Genomic DNA, 9,392 nt, shown 5'->3' with positions numbered 1-9,392 from the left:
ACATAGATATGAAAGCCAGGGCTGTACAATATGGAGAGCAAGCTGTTGCCCATGTAGCAAGCTCCTCCTCTCCACGCATCTGATGAATCCAAAGAAACGTCAGAGACCGATACAGGTTGGCACCAGCAGTGTTGCAGGAGTTGGCAGTCAGCGTTGAACTCAATGTAAGGCTACCATAAAGATTCCAGCTCCGGATTTTTCCCTGGGGATTTACTCCCAAAGCCTTTCCCATGAGTGGGTATAGCCGCCAGGTAGCGGAGATTTGAGATCAGAGTTTCCCTTCTCCTAGATGAGCTGCCAGCCACGGCACAAACCCCATTTGACCAAAGCGGTTAACTTTAAGGTACCAGTAACATGCTCCCTTCTCCTGTCATAGAAACGGTTCCGCTGGGCTTAGTAACCAGGAGATGAACTTGGTTGTCGAGGCTATTTGGGGCACACGCCATTGGGCGCATTTAATAGGTAGTGGGAGCTTGTCCCCATTACCCCCCTCCCCGGCTGGAACAACCGTAAGAAACCATATTCCTCAATGCCCTGCTCAATCATGTACTTGGGAAAATGCCTCTTAAATGTTGATCCTGTTCCTGCCTTCTTCACCTCCTCTGGCAGCCGATCATACCATCTACTCTTGTGTGAAAAAAATACTTCCAGATTCCCTTAAACCATAGAACCATAGAACATTACAGCAGAGAAACAGGCCTTTTGGACCTTCTTGGCTGCGCTGAACCATTTTTTTGCCTAGTCTCACTGACCTGCGCCTGGACCATATCCCTCCATACACCTCTCATCCATGTACCTGTCCAAGTTTTTCTTAAATGTTAAAAGTGAGCTCACATTTACCACTTCATCTGACAGCTCATTCCACACTCCCACCACTCTCTGTGTGAAGAAGCCCCCTCTAATATTCTCTTTAAACTTTTCCCCCTTCACCCTTAACCCATGTCCTCTGGTTTTTTTCTCCCCTAGCCTCAGTGGAAAAAGCCTGCTTGCATTCACTCTATCTAAACCCATCATAATTTTATCGTCGTCGTGGCTATCCCTCGAGGTCGAGGATGATGGTCTTCGTTCTGTTGATCTACTTATGGGCTCTCAAGTGGTTTATGAGCTCAATCTATACCTCTATCAAATCTCCCCTCATTCTTCTATGCTCCAGGGAATAAAGTCCTAACCTATTCAACCTTTCTCTGTAACTGAGTTTCTCAAGTCCCGGCAGCATCCTTGTAAACCTTCTCTGCACTCTTTCAACCTTATTAATATCCTTCCTTTAATTTTCTTGTAAACCTCCTACCTTTCATCATAAGACTATGTCTTGTTGTCTTAAATACCCCCTACTGTGGAAAATACCCACCCTATCTATGCTCCCATAATCTTAAACGTACATTTATCGTGTCACCACTCACCCATTCTTGCCTGATAAATCACACCCTCCAACATCCTTGTAAATCTTTTCTTCATCCTTTTTACTTGAATCATGTCCTTCCTATAGTGCAGTGACCAGAACTGCACACAATACTCCAAGTGTGGTGTAATCAATGATTTGCCCCAGATGTATCGTAACATCCAAACCCTCGTACCCAATGCCACGGCCAATGAAGACAAGTGTGCCATTCGCCTGCTTCACAACCCTGTCTACATGTGTTTCCTCTAACATGTACAGTACCACGAAAATGTCTTCGGCACATATATATAGCTAGAGTGGCTAAGACTTTTGCACAGTACTGTACTTGTCAACGTGAAGCGGAGAGCGAGTTTGTAAATCTGGCAGTAGCAAAGGATGTTGGGAATGGCAAGGGTGGAGAACTGTGGGACAGGTAGCAAAGGAGGAGTGCAGGGGTCGGGGTGGGGTGGTAGTGGTGTGGGTGCAGACACACCCAGCCCTGAGACACCAGGCGAGGTCATTTGATTCCAAACAATTGGTTTATTGATCATTACAGAACGTCTCCCTGGTGTGTCCTGCTCCCGTCCCCTGTTCCCATAAGACCATAAAATAAGACAAAGGAGCAGAAGTCAGCCATTCGGCCCATCGAATCTGCTCTGCCTTTTATCATGAGCTGATCCATTTTCCCATTTAGTCCCACTCCCCCGCCTTCTCACCATAACCTTCGATACCCTGGCTACTCAGATACCTATCAATCTCTGCCTTAAATGCACCCAATGACTTGGCCTCCACTGTTGCCCGTGGCAACAAATTCCATAGATTCACCATCCTCAGACTAAAAAAATTTCTTCGCATTCCCAACCATGATTTCCCTCTCCCTGACCCCTTCCCACTCTCAGTCCACAACAGAGACCCATATCACAATCAGGTTTATCATCATCACAGATGTCATGAAATTTGTTTTGTTTTGTGGCAGCAGTACAGTGCAATACAGAAAATTAATACAGTACTGTGCAAAAGTCTTAGGCACCCTAGCTATATATATGTGCCTGAGACTTCTGCACAGTACGGTACATATTCCCCAAGACATTTCCATTAGATATGGCCCTTGTGGCTAAAGGGATCAGAGGGTATGGAGGGAAGGCCGGTACAGTGTTCTGAGTTGGATGATCAGCCATGATCGTACTGAATGGCGTGCAGGCTCGAAGGGCTGAATGGCCTACTCCTGCACCTATTTTCTATGTTTCTATGTTTCTAACAACACTCTCCTGGGCCATGCCATTAAATTGGTACGTCCTTCTATTGCTTAACATGCCAAAATAAATTGCTTCATGCTTCTAATCCCTTATCCAGTTTCCCAGTACCATGACCTTACACAACTGCCTTCACAGTCCACTGTACTACTAGTATGATGTGATCTGCAGTCTTCAAAGTCAAGGACAAACTCAAAAGCTAAAGTAAATTTATTATCAAAGCACATGTATGTCTCCATGGAGTACTTGAGATTCATTTTCTTGCGGGCATTCACAGCAAAAATAAAAATATAGAATTTACAAAATTACTTGCAGTGACAATAATTCAGAAAATCTCTGTCTAGTACTTTGTGACCCTACTGCAAAACATCACGCAAAATGCCAGCAACATCTTGATCACTTACCAATCATATTCACGAGAAAATCTGCAGATGAAGTCAAGCATGCCACATGCCTGCAGGAAATCTAAAGCAACACACACAAAATGCTGGAGGAACTCAGCAGGTCAGACAGCATCGATGGAAAAGAGTAAACAGTCGATGTTTCTGAAAAGCAACCTTCACTATCTTCCTCGGACTCCTTCCACCAAAGCCAATTTGTATCCAGTTTGCTTATTCATCCTAGATCCCATTCCATCTAACCTTCTGGACCAGACTACCATGTGGAACCTAGTCATAGACCACAATAAAGTCCATGTAGACAATATCTACCCTTATCCTTGTCCATATTTTGGTCACCTCTTCAAAAATCTCATTTGGATTGTGAGACACAATTCCTCGAGCACAAAGTCATACCGACTATCCCCATGCAATCCTAACCTTTCCAAATGCTCATAGATCCTGTCTGTCAGAAACCTCTCCGATAACGTCCCCACCGTTGATGTAAGTCTCAGCACATTGTAGCTCCCAGGCTGATCCCTGCTGCTCTTCTTCAATAAAGGCACAACATTACCCAACTTCCAGTCTCCTGGTATCTCACCCAGCATTAACAAGCATCTAAAATATCTCAGCCAAGGCTCCATCAGTGGCTACACTAACCTGAAGTCTTTGGGATGTGGGTGGAAACAAAAGCACCTGGGGGAAATGCATGCAGTCACAGTTAGAACGTGTTGACTCCTCTCAGTCAGCACCGAAGGCCAGGATCGAAGCCACATTCTTGGAGCTGTGACCCAACAGCTCTATTGGCCAGACCGTTGTGTCAGCCCAAGGCCATATTCCAGGACAAAGCAAACAACTCTTAAGATTCTGAGGCTGTGGTCCAATACAACATAGAACATAGCACAGGCCTTCAGTCCACATTTAACCTGCTCCAAGGTCAATCTGACCATTTCCTCCCACATATCCCTCCAGTTTTCTAACATAATTGTGCCAATCTATTTGTCTCTTAAATATCCCTGATGTATCTGCCTCTACCAGCACCCCTGTACCCCCCACTCTCTGTGTAAGGACATACCTCTGACCTGATGAAGGGCCTCGGCCCATAACGTTGACTGTTTACTCTTTTCCATAGATGCTGCCTGGCTGCTAAGTTCCTCCAGCATTTTGAGAGTGTTGCCTCCGACAACTCCCCTATGCTTTCTCCAGTCACCTTAGAATTATGCCTTCTCGTATTAGCCATTTTGCCCTGAGGAAAAAGCCTCTGACTCTCCACTCTATCTGTTCCTCTTATCATCTTGGACACCTCTATCAAGACACCTCTCATCTTCCTTTGCTCTGAAGAGGAACGCCCTAGCTCACTCAATCTATTCTCGTAAAACAGCTCTCTAATCCAGGCAGCATCCTGGTAAATCTCTCCTGCATCCTTTCTAAAGCTTCCACATCCTTCCTATAATGAGGCGACCAGAACTGATCACAATACCCCAAGAGTGATCTCACCAGAGCTGCAACATTATGTCACTGTTCTTGTTCAATGTTCAGAGAGCAGTATCTGCTGCCTATAGGGATGAGCTTTGACCATAAAGGTTGATGTGATTTGAGAATCTCTGTGTTGGTAAGAGTCAGGCTGGCCAGTGTGTGGGTACTATTAACCAGGAGATCAAGATGTCTCTTATTCCCCCAGTTATCCATCCATGCCAGTATTTACTACCATTCCTTATTATCCCTAACTACAGCTTCACCAAACATCTTCACTCCATCTGCCGAGGCTGTCTGGAGCTCCAGGTAGCACTGATTTCAATTTCCTTCCCCATTCCGACACCAACCCATCTCTCCTTGGCCTCCCCCACTGCCAGGTTGAGGCTAAACAAGAAACAGTACCTTATATTCACCTGGATCATCTACAGCTCCACAGCATGAACACTGAGTTCTTCATCTTCTGGTCACTGCTTCCCCTCTGTCCTCTTTTCTCTCTCCTCCTGATCTACCCAGTTCTTTCTGCACACACCTCAGCCCCATCACCCTGTTTCTCTCCCCTCATCCACCCATTTCATCTGTCCATCACCCACACACTCCTCCCACTGGGTCCCTTCCCCCCACTGTTCCCATCTGTCCGTCACCCCCACACTCCTCCCACTGGGTCCCCTCCCCCCACTGTTCCCACCTGTCCGTCACCCCCATACTCCTCCCACTGGGTCCCCTCCCCCCACTGTTCCCAGCTGTCCGTCACCCCCACACTCCTCCCACCGGGTCCCCTCCCCCCACTGTTCCCAGCTGTCCATCACCCACACACTCCTCCCACTGGGTCCCTTCCCCCCACTGTTCCCATCTGTCCGTCACCCCCACACTCCTCCCACTGGGTCCCCTCCCCCCACTGTTCCCACCTGTCCGTCACCCCCATACTCCTCCCACTGGGTCCCCTCCCCCCACTGTTCCCAGCTGTCCGTCACCCACACACTCCTCCCACCGGGTCCCCTCCCCCCACTGTTCCCAGCTGTCCGTCACCCACACACTCCTCCCACCGGGTCCCCTCCCCCCACTGTTCCCATCTGTCCGTCACCCCCACACTCCTCCCACTGGGTCCCCTCCCCCCACTGTTCCCACCTGTCCGTCACCCCCACACTCCTCCCACTGGGTCCCCTCCCCCCACTGTTCCCAGCTGTCCGTCACCCACACACTCCTCCCACCGGGTCCCCTCCCCCCACTGTTCCCAGCTGTCCGTCACCCACACACTCCTCCCACCGGGTCCCCTCCCCCCACTGTTCCCAGCTGTCAGTCTCCCACACACTCCTCCTACCGGGTCCCCTCCCCCCACTGTTCCCAGCTGTCCGTCACCCACACACTCCTCCCACCGGGTCCCCTCCCCCCACTGTTCCCATCTGTCCGTCACCCACACACTCCTCCCACCGGGTCCCCTCCCCCCACTGTTCCCAGCTGTCCGTCACCCACACACTCCTCCCACCGGGTCCCCTCCCCCCACTGTTCCCAGCTGTCCGTCACCCACACACTCCTCCCACCGGGTCCCCTCCCCCCACAGTTCCCAGCTGTCCGTCACCCACACACTCCTCCCACCGGGTCCCCTCCCCCCACAGTTCCCAGCTGTCCATCACCACACACTCCCCCCACTGTTCCCAGCTGTCCGTCACCCACACACTCCTCCCACCGGGTCCCCTCCCCCCACTGTTCCCACCTGTCCGTCACCCACACACTCCTCCCACCGGGTCCCCTCCCCCCACTTTTCCCACCTGTCCGTCACCCACACACTCCTCCCACCGGGTCCCCTCCCCCCACTGTTCCCAGCTGTCCGTCACCCACACACTCCTCCCACCGGGTCCCCTCCCCCCACTGTTCCCAGCTGTCCGTCACCCACACACTCCTCCCACCGGGTCCCCTCCCCCCACTGTTCCCAGCTGTCCGTCACCCACACACTCCTCCCACCGGGTCCCCTCCCCCCACTGTTCCCATCTGTCCGTCACCCACACACTCCTCCCACCGGGTCCCCTCCCCCCACTGTTCCCATCTGTCCGTCATCCACACACTCCTCCCACTGGGTCCCCTCCCCCCACTGTTCCCATCTGTCCATCACCCACACACTCCTCCCACCGGGTCCCCTCCCCCCACTGTTCCCACCTGTCCGTCACCCACACACTCCTCCCACCGGGTCCCCTCCCCCCACTGTTCCCACCTGTCCGTCACCCACACACTCCTCCCACCGGGTCCCCTCCCCCCACTGTTCCCAGCTGTCCGTCACCCACACACTCCTCCCACCGGGTCCCCTCCCCCCACTGTTCCCAGCTGTCCGTCACCCACACACTCCTCCCACCGGGTCCCCTCCCCCCACTGTTCCCAGCTGTCCGTCACCCACACACTCCTCCCACCGGGTCCCCTCCCCCCACTGTTCCCAGCTGTCCGTCACCCACACACTCCTCCCACCGGGTCCCCTCCCCCCACTGTTCCCATCTGTCCGTCACCCCCATACTCCTCCCACCGGGTCCCCTCCCCCCACTGTTCCCACCTGTCCGTCACCCCCACACTCCTCCCACTGGGTCCCCTCCCCCCACTGTTCCCAGCTGTCCGTCACCCACACACTCCTCCCACCGGGTCCCCTCCCCCCACTGTTCCCAGCTGTCCGTCACCCACACACTCCTCCCACCGGGTCCCCTCCCCCCACTGTTCCCATCTGTCCGTCACCCCCACACTCCTCCCACTGGGTCCCCTCCCCCCACTGTTCCCACCTGTCCGTCACCCCCACACTCCTCCCACTGGGTCCCCACCCCCACTGTTCCCAGCTGTCCGTCACCCACACACTCCTCCCACCGGGTCCCCTCCCCCCACTGTTCCCAGCTGTCCGTCACCCACACACTCCTCCCACCGGGTCCCCTCCCCCCACTGTTCCCATCTGTCCGTCACCCCCACACTCCTCCCACTGGGTCCCCTCCCCCCACTGTTCCCACCTGTCCGTCACCCCCACACTCCTCCCACTGGGTCCCCTCCCCCCACTGTTCCCAGCTGTCCGTCACCCACACACTCCTCCCACCGGGTCCCCTCCCCCCACTGTTCCCAGCTGTCCGTCACCCACACACTCCTCCCACCGGGTCCCCTCCCCCCACTGTTCCCAGCTGTCAGTCTCCCACACACTCCTCCTACCGGGTCCCCTCCCCCCACTGTTCCCAGCTGTCCGTCACCCACACACTCCTCCCACCGGGTCCCCTCCCCCCACTGTTCCCATCTGTCCGTCACCCACACACTCCTCCCACCGGGTCCCCTCCCCCCACTGTTCCCAGCTGTCCGTCACCCACACACTCCTCCCACCGGGTCCCCTCCCCCCACTGTTCCCAGCTGTCCGTCACCCACACACTCCTCCCACCGGGTCCCCTCCCCCCACAGTTCCCAGCTGTCCGTCACCCACACACTCCTCCCACCGGGTCCCCTCCCCCCACAGTTCCCAGCTGTCCATCACCACACACTCCCCCCACTGTTCCCAGCTGTCCGTCACCCACACACTCCTCCCACCGGGTCCCCTCCCCCCACTGTTCCCACCTGTCCGTCACCCACACACTCCTCCCACCGGGTCCCCTCCCCCCACTTTTCCCACCTGTCCGTCACCCACACACTCCTCCCACCGGGTCCCCTCCCCCCACTGTTCCCAGCTGTCCGTCACCCACACACTCCTCCCACCGGGTCCCCTCCCCCCACTGTTCCCAGCTGTCCGTCACCCACACACTCCTCCCACCGGGTCCCCTCCCCCCACTGTTCCCAGCTGTCCGTCACCCACACACTCCTCCCACCGGGTCCCCTCCCCCCACTGTTCCCATCTGTCCGTCACCCACACACTCCTCCCACCGGGTCCCCTCCCCCCCACTGTTCCCATCTGTCCGTCATCCACACACTCCTCCCACTGGGTCCCCTCCCCCCACTGTTCCCATCTGTCCATCACCCACACACTCCTCCCACCGGGTCCCCTCCCCCCACTGTTCCCACCTGTCCGTCACCCACACACTCCTCCCACCGGGTCCCCTCCCCCCACTGTTCCCACCTGTCCGTCACCCACACACTCCTCCCACCGGGTCCCCTCCCCCCACTGTTCCCAGCTGTCCGTCACCCACACACTCCTCCCACCGGGTCCCCTCCCCCCACTGTTCCCAGCTGTCCGTCACCCACACACTCCTCCCACCGGGTCCCCTCCCCCCACTGTTCCCAGCTGTCCGTCACCCACACACTCCTCCCACCGGGTCCCCTCCCCCCACTGTTCCCAGCTGTCCGTCACCCACACACTCCTCCCACCGGGTCCCCTCCCCCCACTGTTCCCATCTGTCCGTCACCCCCACACTCCTCCCACCGGGTCCCCTCCCCCCACTGTTCCCACCTGTCCGTCACCCCCACACTCCTCCCACAGGGTCCCCTCCCCCCACTGTTCCCAGCTGTCCGTCACCCACACACTCCTCCTACCGGGTCCCCTCCCCCCACTGTTCCCAGCTGTCCGTCACCCACACACTCCTCCCACCGGGTCCCCTCCCCCCACTGTTCCCATCTGTCCGTCACCCACACACTCCTCCCACCGGGTCCCCTCCCCCCACTGTTCCCAGCTGTCCGTCACCCACACACTCCTCCCACCGGGTCCCCTCCCCCCACTGTTCCCAGCTGTCCGTCACCCACACACTCCTCCCACCGGGTCCCCTCCCCCCACTGTTCCCACCTGTCCGTCACCCCCACACTCCTCCCACCGGGTCCCCTCCCCCCACTGTTCCCACCTGTCCGTCACCCACACACTCCTCCCACCGGGTCCCCTCCCCCCACTGTTCCCAGCTGTCCGTCACCCACACACTCCTCCCACCGGGTCCCCTCCCCCCACTGTTCCCAGCTGTCAGTCTCCCACACACTCCTCCT

Source organism: Mobula hypostoma, chromosome 13 (assembly GCF_963921235.1).
Source record: "Mobula hypostoma chromosome 13, sMobHyp1.1, whole genome shotgun sequence".
In the NCBI taxonomy this organism is placed as follows: domain Eukaryota; kingdom Metazoa; phylum Chordata; class Chondrichthyes; order Myliobatiformes; family Myliobatidae; genus Mobula; species Mobula hypostoma.
The sequence above is the reverse complement of the archived record's forward strand: the minus strand, read 5'-3'. Positions refer to the sequence as shown.